The sequence below is a fragment of the Danio rerio genome, chromosome 4 (genome assembly GCF_052040795.2).
Source record: "Danio rerio strain M-AB ecotype USA chromosome 4, GRCz13ab, whole genome shotgun sequence".
In the NCBI taxonomy this organism is placed as follows: Eukaryota; Metazoa; Chordata; class Actinopteri; order Cypriniformes; family Danionidae; genus Danio; species Danio rerio.
In genome coordinates, this window is record NC_141024.2 from 35,377,797 (window position 1) to 35,394,157 (window position 16,361).

At 40.7% G+C, this 16,361-nt stretch overlaps 1 non-coding gene across 1 annotated transcript; it reads left to right on the forward strand.

The window, feature by feature from the left end:
• The first annotated feature begins 2,631 nt into the window (after nucleotides 1–2,631).
• Nucleotides 2,632–2,713, forward strand: trnas-uga (transfer RNA serine (anticodon UGA)). Its single transcript has one exon. It is a non-coding gene; the product is annotated as a tRNA-Ser (tRNA).
• The last annotated feature ends 13,648 nt before the right edge of the window (nucleotides 2,714–16,361 follow it).

The following is a 16,361-nucleotide window of genomic DNA, read 5'->3' on the forward strand; positions in this document are numbered from 1 at the left end:
AGGGATCTTTTCAATTTTTAAGTCTCCGTTCATTGCCACAACAACAAAAAGACCTTCTGCAGTTGCCATTGATCTATTTATTTTCTCCTACATGACATGGAGTTCAAACTATTGTGTTGTACTGATGTCTGCACCTACAACAACCATAAACCCAACCTAACAGTAAACTGTTGTGTTTTAGCACCATCTACACCAACCACAAGCCTAAACCCAACCTCACGGTAAACTTTTGTGTACCATAAAGATCTGCACCGACCACAACCCTAAGCCTTGCCTACTTGAAAATCCTTGCCATGGAGCCTGGATATCTCTGTCAGTAGTAGGGCTGTAACGATACACGATATAAAATCGAAATCGCGACACTCAGATCTACGATCCTGTGTCGCGGTGTAATAAGGAAGAATCGCGACACACGGTGGGTGTGTGATACCTTTCCAATAACGTCACGCGTGCCTGCAAAAGTTGAGCTAATTAACACTTTTTTTCGTTCGACATTACAAGCACTGCTCCGTTTAAGCCCTTGCAATATTTAGCCGGGAGAGCTCGCACGAAGCTCTTAGTAAGGGGCCGTCTGAATGTGTCAAGAATATCAAAAACAAAACTAACTTAACCCCGCTTGACAACCGACAACGCCAGAAACATTGCCAATGCTGTCAAAGCGGCCGGATTTTCAGCGCATAAACGATGATTTGCTCACACTGTTAATGTGGCTGAGCAGAGAGGGAAGGGCGTTCACCAGATGTCAGGTAACAGCGCAAACCTTTCTGTAACCGTGCAGTGCGCTTTCTGTTTGAACCTATGGGAGTGCTGACTGACCAGTGAGGTCAGAAAACACGACGAAGCTTTCAGTTAAAATAAACACAGTTTCTATAGTTATAGCCTACTTTATTTAGAGATAAAGGTATATGGCTCTGCATATAATCACTCTATCTTGCTGGAGTTTATAGCCGTTTCGCTTTACTTCAGGATGCATTAACACCGCTCTGAAGGTCTAATCGTTGTTTTAAGTTATCCAGAGCTGTATGAATATACAAATCTTGAATATCACAATAGTATTAAATATTACAATTGTAACAACACAGACAGCAACACTTTTGCACAATCGATACCCAGCTGATTTAGTCGTTTATAAGAGGACCGAGCCTCTTCTTTTTTCCTTGTCAACATAAAGGCAGTAAGGTGCGCCTTGTTTTCGGCCACTTGTTTAACTGCAAGGCATACTTAATTTGCGGGACGATAATGTATAACCCGTGCCTACAGACACATTGCCAAAGAAGCAAAATGGAAGAAGAATATTGCTGTTTGATACAGACCTGTTGATACTAAACCAGCGCTTATGTTGACCTGGATCTGCGTAATAAACGCAACAAATAGGCTTTACTTTTTATTTTACAGCTTAAAGCATGTACGCAGATTAATGCAATATCATGTTTAAACAAACTGTTTACAAAAAGTCTACATATGCGCGCGTGTTGTTGTCTTTTCATCAGGCAGCGCGCGCACTTGAACCGCGAGGGAGAGAGAGGAAACCATAGGCTATATCAGGACATAATCTTTAAAATAAGGATTTCTATTAAAATGTAAAAGGTTTTATGATTATAATAATAACAGCGGGGCATTAAATAAATGCATATTTTCCGTGGAGCAAGCAATTTGAGGAAGTCTGCGATTTTTATTTGACGGAAGAAATAAACATATGATTGGAAAAAAAGCCTATGCCGGTTATTAAAAAGAATCAGTCAGTATTTTCGTTTTGTAAAATAAATTAATTATTTAAGTGAAAATAATTCAGGGCAGTCCTATTTATTTTATTCATTTTATTTAGATTTTTCTGCTCTTCTGTGCTAAACACTGCAGGTGCGTGAAGATGCTCTGTTGTTCTGTTCCGCTATTAATATATAAAAATAAATCAGTATTTTAAAATGCAATATTTAATGTGTCATACACAAAATAGACACGTCAATTTGTTTAATATAAAATTAATAGTAATCTGACCAGTTAACCGTTAATAACCGATTAATGAGCGGCGGTTGTCTGTTAGCAACATTAACCGAAATGAGCATCCCTAGCTATTTAATTTACTTTTTCTATGCAAGAGAACTTGATTGAAAAATAATTTTCAACATGCTTGAACCATCTAAACAATGGAGTTTAGTTTGGTTTTTCAACAGTATTTTGTTACAAAGAAAACAGAAGTGATATAGCTTTGGCTATTTATTTATTTTATATATGGCTATTTATATTGTTAATAATTTGCATAGTTAATATTGTTCTTTGATGTTTAGTTTAGAAAGATTTTTCAAATGTTATTTAATTAAAAATAGTTTTAAAAATCTTTTTTTTTCCCACCCCACACGAAAAAAATAAAATAAAAAATCGTGATACGAATCGAATCGTGGGTCAAAAATCGTGATACGAACCGAATCGTGGGTTTGGTGTATCGTTACAGCCCTAGTCAGTAGAGCATCAGACTTTTAATCTGAGGGTCCAGGGTTCAAGTCCCTGTTTGGGCATGCAAGACTCTTTTTGTGGAGCCACAGCTTGTGCCGTTGAGCTATCGCTTGCAAAAAGTTTCATCTGGATGCACAACACGTGTACTAGACATGAGGACATGGCTGTACAGGCAATCTTGTAGTCGTGGCCGAGTGGTTAAGGCGATGGACTTGAAATCCATTGGGGTCTCCCTGCGCAGGTTCGAATCCTGCCGACTACGTCCAGACAGTATGCAGGACTTAGTTTGCAACCTTCCATGATTGTTTGCAACTCCATTGTTTTTTGGGGTAAAGGACAGTGCTGGAAGGGAAAAGCAACAAAAATAAAACGGCAGCGCACGCTATCTAACTGCCCTGGGGGCCTTCCATTTTTAAAGACATATGACAAAGAGGCAAGGTTAGGGGCTTTCCTGTAGCTCGCCGTGATCGCATAGTGGTTAGTACTTTGTGTTGTGGCTGCAGCAACCCCACTTCGAATCTGGGTTACGGCAGGTTTTTTAAGGTGACATTGGCGTTGCACTCTGTGTTGCCATGCGTAATCTCCAGCCTCCTTTTAGTGCAGGCTGTGCTAATGGTACGTCCTGAATGTTAGAGGAGCGGCGTCACACAGCCCTGTAGCGTTCACTCAAAAAATTAAATGTGGCCATACGTACCTATGGCCACGTAAACCCCGGTCTCCAGAAACGTCTGTGTGTGTATGTATATATATATATATATATATATATATATATATATATACATATATATGTATATTAGGGGTGTAACGGTTCACAAAAATCACGGTTCGGTTCGATACGACACAGTGGTGTCACGGTTAGGTTTGTTTTCGATACAGCAAAAAAAAAAAAAAAAGCCAGAGGATTTCTCTGATTTACATTTTTTATGTATTAAAACTAACATCATTAAAGTATGATCTTGTTTTTATTTCCTTTACTTTAAACAGTAATACAGCTATACTTCTGGGTTTTCTGCTTAGCAGCAAATAAAACAAATCCTTCTTTATACTCAAAACCAAAAAGCTGCCAAAAAAAAAAAAAAAAAAAAAAAAATATATATATATATATATATATATATATATATATATATATATATATATATATATATATATATATAATTGTAGTAGTTAAACAAATTAAAAGAAAAGAACAATTTAGTTTTTATAAGGAACTCAGTTTCAATCAATTTTTAAGTATTTTTTTATTTTTAGAAAGATGAGTGTCCACCTTATCTTCTGACAGCACAGATCTGGTTGATTTGACCGTCACCTGCCATTTTAGTGGATCTGAAAGCAGGAATTATCTGACTGAAATGGGCTTATGAAGGAATAATGTAACAGGGTTCTATTACATTTAACATTTTCTTAAAACCCGAAATTTCCACTACTGATTAAGATCCCTCATATGCACAGCTATAAATGTACCGATCACCTCAGTGATTTGTTTTGCCCTGTTCGAATCTGTAGGAATTGCCTGTCTGAGTGCTGTTCCAGTTCCAGTTACTGATTCCGTGATGTCAGTGTAAATGAAGTGGTATGCTCAAATATTACCGCTAAAATAGCTTACTGTCTTAGCAGATGTCATTGTTTTTTTCCACCACTCTTGGTGGTGGTGATGATGCGCGATGTATCTGAAGAGTGGTGGTGGTGGGGGGGGTGTGACGAATCTGAAGAGCAGTGGAGGCATGTGCGTACGATATACCTGAGGGGCGGGGGTGAGTTGTGCCAAACGTACCTGGAGAGCTGAGAGGGAAGCGGTGGAGAGAGGTGTGCATCGCATTTAAGCAACGGGGGGAGACGCGCGATTTCCGGAAGATTATCATTCGTTTGCGGGCATCGAGGAGTCTCTTTGCATTGGCGGGAGACTCGTGAAACTTCCGGGGGTCTTGGGATGTCTGGGATTACGTTAATGTTACTAGCCATTTTGCAAGGTAGTGTAGCGCTTGCCGGACTGGATAGTGTTTGGAGGTGGGCGATTGTGGTGATATGTGAACAGGTTATTGAGATTGGCTGTTTTGTATCGGGGTCCAGGGTTGCTGGGGCAATGGGGGCAGAGCCAGCACAAGCAGGCTGACACAGAAGGCAGCAAGATTGCTAATGAGTGCATGCTTTAATAAAGTGATATTCTGAGTTCAAAAGCCATGGTCTACTGTTTAACATGACAGCGGGGAAGGCATGTTGTCTGCCACGTGATTTGGGATGCCATGTTGAGCGTTGCTGCACTGAAAACATTATATGTTGTACTTATTCTCATTCATCTTTTGAGAAAGTCTTGTACCGAACGGTTCAACATGAATATGCGTATCGTTACACCCTTTATATATATATATATATATATATATATATATATATATATATATATTGTTGTGATGAGTCAGAAGGCATTGAATCCATTTGCAAGCTTTATTAAGAGCACACATACAAACAAACACAAAGGGGCAATCCAGGAGACAGAACGTGGGACAAGCAAAAGTTCAAAGGCAGGCAGATATCTTACTGGTCAGAATAACAGGCTGGAGATCAGGGGCAGGCAGATGTCTTTCGTAATCGTAGAACAAGCACAGGGTCAGAAACACAGATCAGTCCGAAGCAGGGAGTATGGAACGCTCAGAAATGACAGCCAGGCAAATCAAGACTTCGCAAAGAACCGGAGCGTGAGTGTGGTATATATACACGAGAGCTGATGAGTTGCACCTGGACCGTAATCAGTGCCAGGTAGCAGGGCTTATGGGATTTTGAGTCCGTGAGTCGAATCAGAATTCTGGCGATGGTTCCCTCTGGTGGTGCACAAGAGGGTTGGCATCGCCCTCATTTACAACAGAACCCCCCTCCTGCGAGCGGCTCCTGAAGCGAGAAGGCACCTGACGCCGGGGTCTACCGCGCTGTCGGGGGGCTGGTTTCTCTGGGAACCTTTGATGAACTCTTCCGTGAGAGTTGGGTCTAGAATATCTCTAGCATTCACCCAGGACCGTTCCTCTGGACCGTACCCTTCCCAGTCCACCAGATATTGGAGGGCGCCACCCCGACGTCGAGAGTCCAGCACTTCTCGAACGAGGTAAGCTTCCTCGCCCTCGATCATGACAGGTGGAGGGGTCCTGGTTTCCGATTCCTCCTCAACCGCCTCCTCTCGTGGACCACCAGCGGGTTTGAGTAATGACATGTGGAAAGTAGGAGAAATACGATAATGATTAGGCAAGGCTAAGCGAAAAGACACTGGAGTAATCTGGCGTACAATTTTGAATGGCCCTACATACCTGGGACTGAGTTTGCGGCAGGGCAATCTCAGACGAAGGTCTCGTGTCGACAACCACACCCACTGCCCCGGTTGATACGTGGGTCCCTGGCGTCGGTGACGGTTCGCCTGAATCTCTCTCCTCCTGACTGCCCTCATGAGATGTCTGTGAGCCTGGTTCCAGACATCCTCACTCCGCTGCAGCCAATCCGTGACAGCAGGTAACTCAGTGGGTTCTCCGGACCATGGAAACAGGGGTGGTTGGTAGCCAAGAATACATTTGAATGGCGTAATACCCGTGGCTGGCTTTATTAATGAATTTTGTGCATATTCTGCCCACATCAGATAGCGACTCCAGTCGTGCTGTTGCTGATGACAGTAGGAACGTAGAAATCGAATGACTTCTTGATTCATACGTTCAGTTTGGCCGTTGGATTGAGGATGGTACCCTGAGGTGAGACTAACATTAATATTTAGATTTTTACAGAGAGCGGACCATACCCGGGAAGTGAATTGGGATCCCCTGTCTGAGACGATATCATCAGGTAAGCCAAACATTCGAAATACATGATTGCACAGGGCTTCTGCGGTTTCAAAGGCAGAGGGCAATTTGGGCAACGGTATTAGGCGACAAGCCTTGGAGAAACGATCAACCACCGTGAGAATGACTGTGTTGTTCTGGGAAACAGGGAGATCCGTAATGAAGTCCACCGCTATATGGGACCAGGGCCGTTGCGGAACCGGTAGCGGTTGTAACAGGCCAGCAGGGGTTTGGTGAGATGCCTTCGTGCTTTGGCAAATTTTACATTTCTGAACATAATTAATTACATCCTTCGTGAGGGACGGCCACCAGAAACGGGCTTTGACTAACTCCAAAGTTGCAGTGATGCCTGGATGCCCCGAACTGGGAGTGTCATGAATATGGGTCAGTAATCTGGTACGTATGTTATTGGGTACAAAAATCAGGTGATTCGGACAGTCTACTGGAGGGTTGTTTTCTCGGTTGGCCTCTTGGATCTCGGTAAGTATGTCCCACTGTACTGGAGCCACTAGTAAGTTCGTAGGAATAATGGTTTCATCACTAATTGGGGTTTTTTCCTCTGATAGCCTGGATAGTGCATCTGCCTTACTATTTTTACTCCCTGGTCTATAGGTGACAATGAAGTCGAATCTGGTGAAGAACAAAGCCCAACGAGCTTGTCTGGGATTTAGACGTTTGGCTGAGCGAAGATATTCCAGATTCTTGTGGTCAGTTAATATGGTGAATTGCTGACTAGCCCCCTCCAGCCAGTGTCTCCATTCTTCCAGGGCTAATTTCATTGCCAGTAATTCGCGATTTCCCACATCATAGTTTCGTTCTGCGCTGGTCAATTTACGGGAGAAGAAGGCACATGGATACATTTTGGATGGTTGACCCTGACGTTGAGATAACACAGCACCGACTCCTGTGTTGGATGCATCCACTTCCACAATGAAAGGTAGGTCTGGGTTGGGATGACGGAGAATAGGAGCTGTGGTGAATTGAGTCTTCAGATCGCTAAATGCTTGGCGTGCTTCAGAGGACCAGGATAGTTTGTGGGAATTTCGTTTGGTCATGGCTGTTAATGGTGCGGCTATTGAACTAAAGCCTCTGATAAACCGTCTATAGAAGTTGGCAAAACCTAGAAATCGCTGCAACTCCTTGAGATTCTGGGGTAACGGCCATCGTTGAACTGCCTGTACCTTCGTATCATCCATGGTAATCCCTTCTGCACTGATGACGTATCCCAAAAAGGCGATCTGTGTCTGGTGAAATTCACACTTCTCTAATTTGGCGTACAGACGATGTTGAATCATGCGTTGCAACACCATACGTACATGTTCAACATGTTCCTTCATCGTGTTTGAATATATGAGGATGTCGTCGATGTAAATGATGACCCAGCGATCCAGCATATCCCGAAAGACATCGTTCATAAAAGATTGGAACACGGATGGACAGTTTGACAGGCCGAAGGGCATTACCGTGTACTCATAGTGCCCCCTAGTGGTGGAAAACGCGGTCTTCCACTCGTCACCAGCACGGATTCTGACAAGGTTATATGCACTGCGAAGATCAAGCTTGGTATAATATCTAGCCTTTCTTAATTGTTCCAGGGCAGGAGGTACGAGGGGTAATGGATAGCGGAATTTTACGGTGATTTCATTGAGCCCTCGGTAATCAATACAGGGACGTAAACTGCCATCTTTCTTCTTTACAAAGAAGAATCCAGCTGAAGCAGGAGATGTAGAAGGTCGGATGAAACCCTTGGCCAATTCCTCGTCGATATATTCAGACATTGCCTTGTGCTCAGGTTGTGACAGAGGGAATATTCGACCCGTTGGAGGACTTGAACCTGGAATTAACTCAATAGCACAATCACTTGGTCGATGTGGGGGAAGTTGAGTAGCTTTTTGTTTGCTAAAAGCTTCATGTAAGTCATGGTACTCAATGGGGATTAGTTCATCAACGAGTTCAGGTAACACATTGGTGGTTCGTAATGGAATTTTGTGAATGGGCTGGATGCACTGTTTCATGCATGACTCACTCCACTGCAATATCTGTCCGTCCCTCCAGGAGATATGAGGATCATGTCGCCTTAACCAGGGCAGTCCCAACACCAGTGGATGATTAACTGAATCAATAATGTAGAATTGCATTTCTTCAATGTGTAGAACACCAACTTGTAACTGTAGCTTATTCGTAATCATACGGATGCGTCCTTCACCCACAGGACGACCGTCTAGTGCTTCCACTGCAAGACAGGAATCATATGAGCTGAGAGATAGTTCGTGACATAAAGCAAATTTCTTAGATATAAAGTTTCCGGCAGATCCAGAGTCGACAAGAGCCGTAGTATTAATCATTCTTTTATCAAATTTAATAATCACAGGAATCAGTACACTGAAAAGTGCAGGAACATGGGAAGGACTCACCGATTGAACTGGTGTCTGAGGTCGTACGCTGCAGGTGGATTTCCTGTGCCCTGATTGACCGCAGTACAGGCATAGATGATTTTGCAATCGATGCATTCTTTCTTCATGGGTGAGACGGGTGAAACCCAGTTGCATGGGTTCATCAGGGGGCGTGTCACTTGAAACATGGAGCTGTGTGCGAGGATTTCTACGGCTGCGAATCAGATGATCAAGACGGATGGTAAGTTCAATGAGTTCGTTCAATTTCTTTCCTTCGTCACGGCAAGCCAATTCAGATTGTAGATTGGTATTCAGACCCCGTCTGAATAGTGTCTTCAGTGTATCCTCAACCCAGTTAGTTTGAGCGGCGAGAGTGCGAAATGACAGGGCGTATTCTGCAGCTGTGTTACGCCCCTGTGTAAGAGAAAGTAACTGCTCACCGGGGCTTCTCCCATCTGCTGGGTGCTCGAACACTTCCCGAAATTGCTTGAGAAAAGTTTCAAATGTGGGATAGTTACATTCCTCCTCCTTCCATATCGCTGTAGCCCATTCCAGCGCTTTCCCCGTTAACAGGTTGCATACAAAAGCCACCCGACTAGAATCAGTGGGATATAATGCAGGTTGTTGGTTAACAAATAGTTTGCATTGCAATAAGAAGCCTTTGCAGCGAGAAGGTGACCCATCAAACTTTTCAGGAAAAGCTAATCGGGGACTTACGGTAGCCGGAGCATTGGAGACATGCGTTGGTTGAGAAGCTGTCATGGTAGCAGGCGGGGTAACTGCAGGATTCGGATGACGGAGTTGCTGCATAGCTCTCACCAGTTCCTCCGTGAGAGAAGTTAGATGGGTGAGTTGTTGATGATGGGTGGCTAACTGAGTGGCTTGAGCGGAAAGTTCAGTCGAGACTTGTGCTAAAGCTGCTGGATTCTGTAGTGGCGAAGTCTTCTGTTGTGATGAGTCAGAAGGCATTGAATCCATTTGCAAGCTTTATTAAGAGCACACATACAAACAAACACAAAGGGGCAATCCAGGAGACAGAACGTGGGACAGGCAAAAGTTCAAAGGCAGGCAGATATCTTACTGGTCAGAATAACAGGCTGGAGATCAGGGGCAGGCAGATGTCTTTCGTAATCGTAGAACAAGCACAGGGTCAGAAACACAGATCAGTCCGAAGCAGGGAGTATGGAACGCTCAGAAATGACAGCCAGGCAAATCAAGACTTCGCAAAGAACCGGAGCGTGAGTGTGGTATATATACACGAGAGCTGATGAGTTGCACCTGGACCGTAATCAGTGCCAGGTAGCAGGGCTTATGGGATTTTGAGTCCGTGAGTCGAATCAGAATTCTGGCGATGGTTCCCTCTGGTGGTGCACAAGAGGGTTGGCATCGCCCTCATTTACAACATATATATATATATATATATATATATATATATATATATATATATATATATGTATGTATGTATGTATGTATGTGTATATATATATATATATATATATATATATATATATATATATATATGTATGTATGTATGTATGTATGTGTGTGTATATATATATATATATATATATATATATATATATATTAGCGATGTCAAAATTAACGCGTTAACGCATGTGATTAATTTTAAATAATTAACGCGTTAAAAAAAATTAATGGAATTAACGCAGTTGCAGTTTTTTTTTAACTTCCTGTTGTGGTGGACGTGTTTAACATGCAATAAATGTGGATAAGACCAAGGAAGCACTTTTTGAAGGCAAGTTCCAGTATTTCGTGACTCGGTGTTCTTTTAAGGTAAGGTTCGTTTTAAGGCTACACGGTAGAATTTTAATTAGAGAATTATCTTAATCATATTAAATCGGAGTATTGGTGTCTTATGTAAATGTACTCAGAACGTCTGGTGAAGTCGCGAGCTGTCAAAGACAGGGCATTACTCTGCCTTTCAGCATGCGCCCTCCAAGTTTTGCGTGTTTCCTCATTAAACGCAACGAAAGCGTAAGCTTCGCGTTGTTGTGTCAGAATCCTTGTGAAATACAGTAATACTTTAGGACTTAGTTTAAGCAAATTTGATGAACGTGATCATGCATGTTGAATCTGAGGGGAGTCGCTCAAGTATGGAAGGCCGTTGGGGCCAAAACGTCTGCAGCGCGTTGTGTGTGTCTGACTGTGTGTGTGTGTGTCTGTGTCAGGCCCGTTGAGGGGTGTCAGGGGTGGAGTGAGCGACGTATCTGAGTAGGGGCGAGAGGGGTGTGCAATGTATTTAACGACCGGTTTGCAAGAAATTATCATTCATTTGCTGGCATTTGGAAGTCGCTGTGCACTTGCGGGATACTCCTAGTCTTAGCAACTGGATGAATGTAAAGGAGGATTAAGCAAAATTGTTTCTACTCTATAACTAATGTTCTCAACTCACAGCAGTACAACTTTACAATGAGTGCAACAGTTTGTATTCTATAGTTTATTATTATAATTTTTCATTTTCCATATCTGCAGTGCCTGTATTTTGGCTTTTTTTTTTTGCAGTCCACTTAGAATCCAACATGGAAATCAATGTTTTCTTTATTGGCATTGATTGTTTTGAAATTTAAATGTCATTAACATGCCTGTGTTTTAATTTCTGTAATAAATATGGCTGTCAAGCCAGGATCTTGATGGTTTATTGTGGGTATGTCGTTTACATGAAGAAATCTGTTACAAGTTAAACAAAAATTCTATTAAACAATTATATTTTGAATTTAACTATTTTTTTGTCTTGCGTTTACATAAATTTTACATTTAAACAGCCAAAATTACAAGTTTCAGTATTTTAAATGTGATTAATCGCGATTGCTTTTTTTAAAAAGGTGCGATTAATTAGTAAATTTAAAAAAAAAAAAAAAAAAAATATATATATATATATATATATATATATATATATATATATATATATATATATACACATGTTGTAAAATGTCTGGGTTGTCTCTGTCTCTTGCTCCCTCTCCTGTATCTACAACCACCTCCTTGATATTAAATTAAATTAAATTAATGAAATTAAATTAAGTGGCAACACTTTACAATAAGGTTCATTAGTTAATGCCTTTACTAACATAAACTAATCATGAACAACACTTCATCACCTTAGAATTATAAGGTTCTGTCTGCGTTCTGAATGATTTTGAGATATTGAGCTTCAAAGTTTTTGCATTCTATATAGCAAACAACATGTGTGTAACAGATCTCTTTCATACATTAATATGACAGAGACCCCAAGGGTTCTCTAAATGTAAATTATCAAAGTTCTCTTACATTTGCAAATTGGAGTAAATAAACTATGGTAAATGCAGATAGAACCTTCTCATTCTGAAAAGTCATTTTCCACTTGGAATTATAAGGTTCTATCTGCCAGATCATTCATTGAAGCATTACTTATCAAGAAATACCATAAAAATACATAGTTTAGTGTTATAACAATATGTTGATGCTTGAGAAAGTTAAAATGTTGCTTTCTGTAACATCGATCTATTTCATGTTTTAGGATGAATATTTTTTCTTTTAAAATTAAGCATACAAGGCTGTACTGAATATTTTTCCAGTGCAGCTGTTAATTCTATCAATATAATATGTTCATATTTATTAAATTTTATGCTTTAAATAAATCATTGATTTATATTTATTGAATTATATGCTCCATGAAATAAATTAAGTATTTGCCCTTCAAGGCTTAATATTAAACTTATAGACTTTAAAAGAAACAGACTTGAGCAAATGAGTTTAATAAACACTAAAAAATTGTTTCACTGACTACATTTACAAAAATAAAAATATTTCACTTTTAATATACAAATTTTTAAATATTCATTTCTTTTTCAACAAAAATAAGTAAAATTGGGGGGGGGGGGGGCGCTAGTGAGCAGGTATGGAATAGGTTTTGTTTTGGGTGAGCTCCGCTAAATTTGATTAACTTAAATGTATTTTGAGCGTCTTTTATTTGCAAACCGCGTTAAAACATCATTTTATACTTTGTTTACACAAATTTTCTTTCTGCTTTGTTCACGGTGATACGTAAATGGCGAAAAGTCTGCCACAATATACCTACACTGGAAAGACAATTGCGAGTAGGCCTGGCGCCTCGTGTACTGATCAGAAATCACCAGAGAAACTAACCGAGATGGATACAAAAGCTGAAATCCTGTCGCTCTTGAAAAATGACATCCCCACGCTGCTTAGGGTCGAACTGAAAGCTGTTCTTTCGGACGAATTTAACAACATGAGATTGGAACTACAGGCTGTCAAAACTGAAGTTGTCGGCAACATCACCTTACTGCGGTCTGACTTTGAAACCATGAAAAAGACGGTTACTGAAATAGATCACGGGCTGTCTACATGTTCGGATGATGTAACTACATTACAAAAGTCAGTGAGAAAACTTGAAACGGCTGTTTCGGCGTTGCAGGAGAAATGCACTGATATGGAGGGCAGGATGAGGAGGTCGAACATCCGTATACTGAACGTGGCAGAAGGACCAGGCTCGAGCTTTCCAGATTCAGTCTCTAAGTTGTTAAAGGAGGTCCTAGAAATTGACAGAGAGATACTCGTGGATCGCTCGCACCGTGGCCTCCAGCCCAAACAGCCCGGTGACAAACCCCGGGTAATTGTGGCCAAACTACACTACTACTACAGGGACTGTGTCAAGATTCTCCGCATAGCTAGAGAAACGGGACCCCTCAGATTTAAAGGATCTACAATCCTCATATTTCCTGACTACCCTCCAAGCGTGGCTCGCGCACGATCAGCGTTTAATGATGTCAAGAAGTTGCTTCGAGGACGAGACGGAGTGCGTTATGGTATTCTCCACCCAGCTCCACCCCATCCAAAACTCAGGATCACTTACAATGGCAACGAGAAGGATTTCTGTGACCCAGAAGAAGCCTTGACATTTGTGAAGAGAAATATCGTCTTGGACAATGCTGAACATTAGACAAAATATTGTGCATCTGACGGGCGATGCTACTGTATAGAACAGACACTGAACTTGCATTACAGATATTCAACGTGCTTCAAAAAGACATTTATTATTTACTTTCTATTTCAATTTTTTTTCTTTCTATAAATGGTGAGCAGATGACATCTTTAGAATTTGAAGACGCAACGAGGTTGTAGAAAGCAAATCTTTTTTTTCTTTAAATCTTTTAAAGTCATCTCCCTTCTTAGTTGATTATTATTGTGTTGTGTAAAACGACCACTTTAAGTTAAATATAGTGAAAGAAAGTTACACGCTCTATATTGATGTTTGGTTTAGGAGCGCCTGCTACACTGTGATTCCTCCAAAACAAACACTTAAATGTGTGGAAACTTAATCAATGGGGTTGGGAGTCACTCTGTTCATTCGAGTGACGTGTGGGTGGGTTTAACTGCACCAGTTTTACATTTGATAAATTACTTTATGTACCTTTTCTTTATTAGGGGGAGGAGAGATTTCTGCCACATTTTTCAAATGATTAATAAAATGAATAAATCATCAGGCTGCAACATTAATATTTTTAGCTGGATTGTTAAGTCCTTAAATCACCCTGTTAAGCGAAAAAGTGTACTTTTGCATTTAAAACAACTTAAAGTAGGGATTGCTTTTCTTCAGGAAACGCATTTGCGTAAGATAGATCATTTTAGGTTAAAATGTGATTGGGTGGGTCAATTATATCACTCCAATTTTAATTCTAAATCTAGGGGAACAGCAATCCTTATTGAAAAAAAATGTCCCATTTGAGGCCTCGATGGTAGAAGCAGACCCTGCAGGTCGCTTCATTATTGTTATTGCAAACTTTATAATATCTCGGTCATCTTAGCTAATGTGTACGCACAAAATTATGATGACAGTGTTTTCTTCACAAATATCTTCTCTAAACTAGCAAATTTGGACACACTCTTTGATATTAGGAGGAGATATGAATTGTGTAATGTCATCCTTAGATCGTAGTTCAGTTAAAACTACTCCCTCGTCAAAGTCAGCTGAGGCCATTAAAACATTTATAGATACATATGGGGTATCAGATATTTGGCGATTTTGTAATCCTGTGTCTAGAAGCTATTCTTTTTTCTCATCTGTCCATCAGACATATTCCCGCATAGACTACTTTTTTCTAGATAATAATCTTATACCTCTGATTAGCTATAGTGAATATTGTGCCATCGTTATCTCTGACCATGCACCTTTATTAATGACGCTGTGCATCCCAGTCACACTTGACAAATATTCTCCCTGGGGTTTAAATACGTTACTGCTTTCAGATGAAACATTTACTAACTTAATATCCTCTAAAATTAAAATATTTCTTGAACTTAATTAAACACCAGAAACATATTTCTTAGTAATATGGGAAGCTATGAAAGCATATCTAAGAGGAGAGATAATATCCTATAGTTCCTATATTAGAAAAAAACAAAGTCAGGCTTGAAGAATTAACCAATGCTATAATTAAATTAGATGCCACACTAGCCCTTACACCATCACCCACCCTAAATAAACAAAGATTATCACTTCAAACTGAATATAATCTTCTAAACACCAAACATATTGAGAATTTATTAAATAAAACACGTTATAGAATATACGAACATAGTGAGAAGACGGGTAGAATTTTAGCTCATCAGTTAAGACAAAAAGCAGCAGATTGCACTATTACCCAAATAAAAGATCAATTAGGCCAAAAATATACAGAGCATCAGCAGATTAATCAATGTTTTTATGAGTTTTACTCAAAATTATACAAGTCAGAATCTCCTAAGGACCCAAATTTGCTCACATCTTTTTTTGATAAAATTACTATTCCTTCAATTGATAAAGAGACTGCAGCTGAACTTGAGGCCCCTTTTTCAGTTCAAGAAATAAATGCCTCAATATTGTCAATGCAAAACTCTAAGTCACTGTCAGGAAATATGGAGACCCAAGCGCAAGGGAGAAGTTCAAAAGATTTATTGAACAGAAATAAATCAATAATTTAGCTCCTCTGGGCAGTAGGAAAATCAGTCACTCCAAAAACACAGGCAGTCAGTAACCGACCCTCCTCTGGGCGTAGTAGGACTGATCAAACTCAAATAGACCCTCTTGGGTTAGTAGTAGAAAAGTGGAGACAGACCTCAGGGAGCCGAGAAGAGACCTCACACGATCGTGGACTGTGGGCAGAGCAGAGGTGAGCCAGAGCACAGATAAACGGATGATGAGTGGTAATATTAACAACACGACTAGACGAGACGGAATGTAGATGCGTAGATATATTTAGAACAGAGAGACCCAGTAGCACACGTAGTTCTTTGAACACAGAATCAATTCACTAGCACAGAACGAGGGAGAAGGGGAGACTAAATAGTTACAATAATCAGGGAGAACAGGTGAGAGGAATGGGGACGGGAAAACAAGCAAATTGAAAACAGGTGAAACAGCATACAAATGATAATACACAAGAGGGAGACAAAGTAGTCACAAAAAACCCCGACAGTATTCCCCCCTCTCAAGAAGCGCCTCCTGGCGCACCAGAGGAGAAAGACTGGCGAGAGCGAAAGAAATCCTCGATGAGCGAGCGGTCCAGGATGTCCCGAGACGGTATCCAGCTTCTCTCCTCAGGACCATATCCCTCCCAATCGACCAGAAACTGCTGACCACGACCCCGGCGCCTTACATCAAGCAACCTCCGTACCTTGTAGATAGGAGGACTATCGACGACAATGGGGG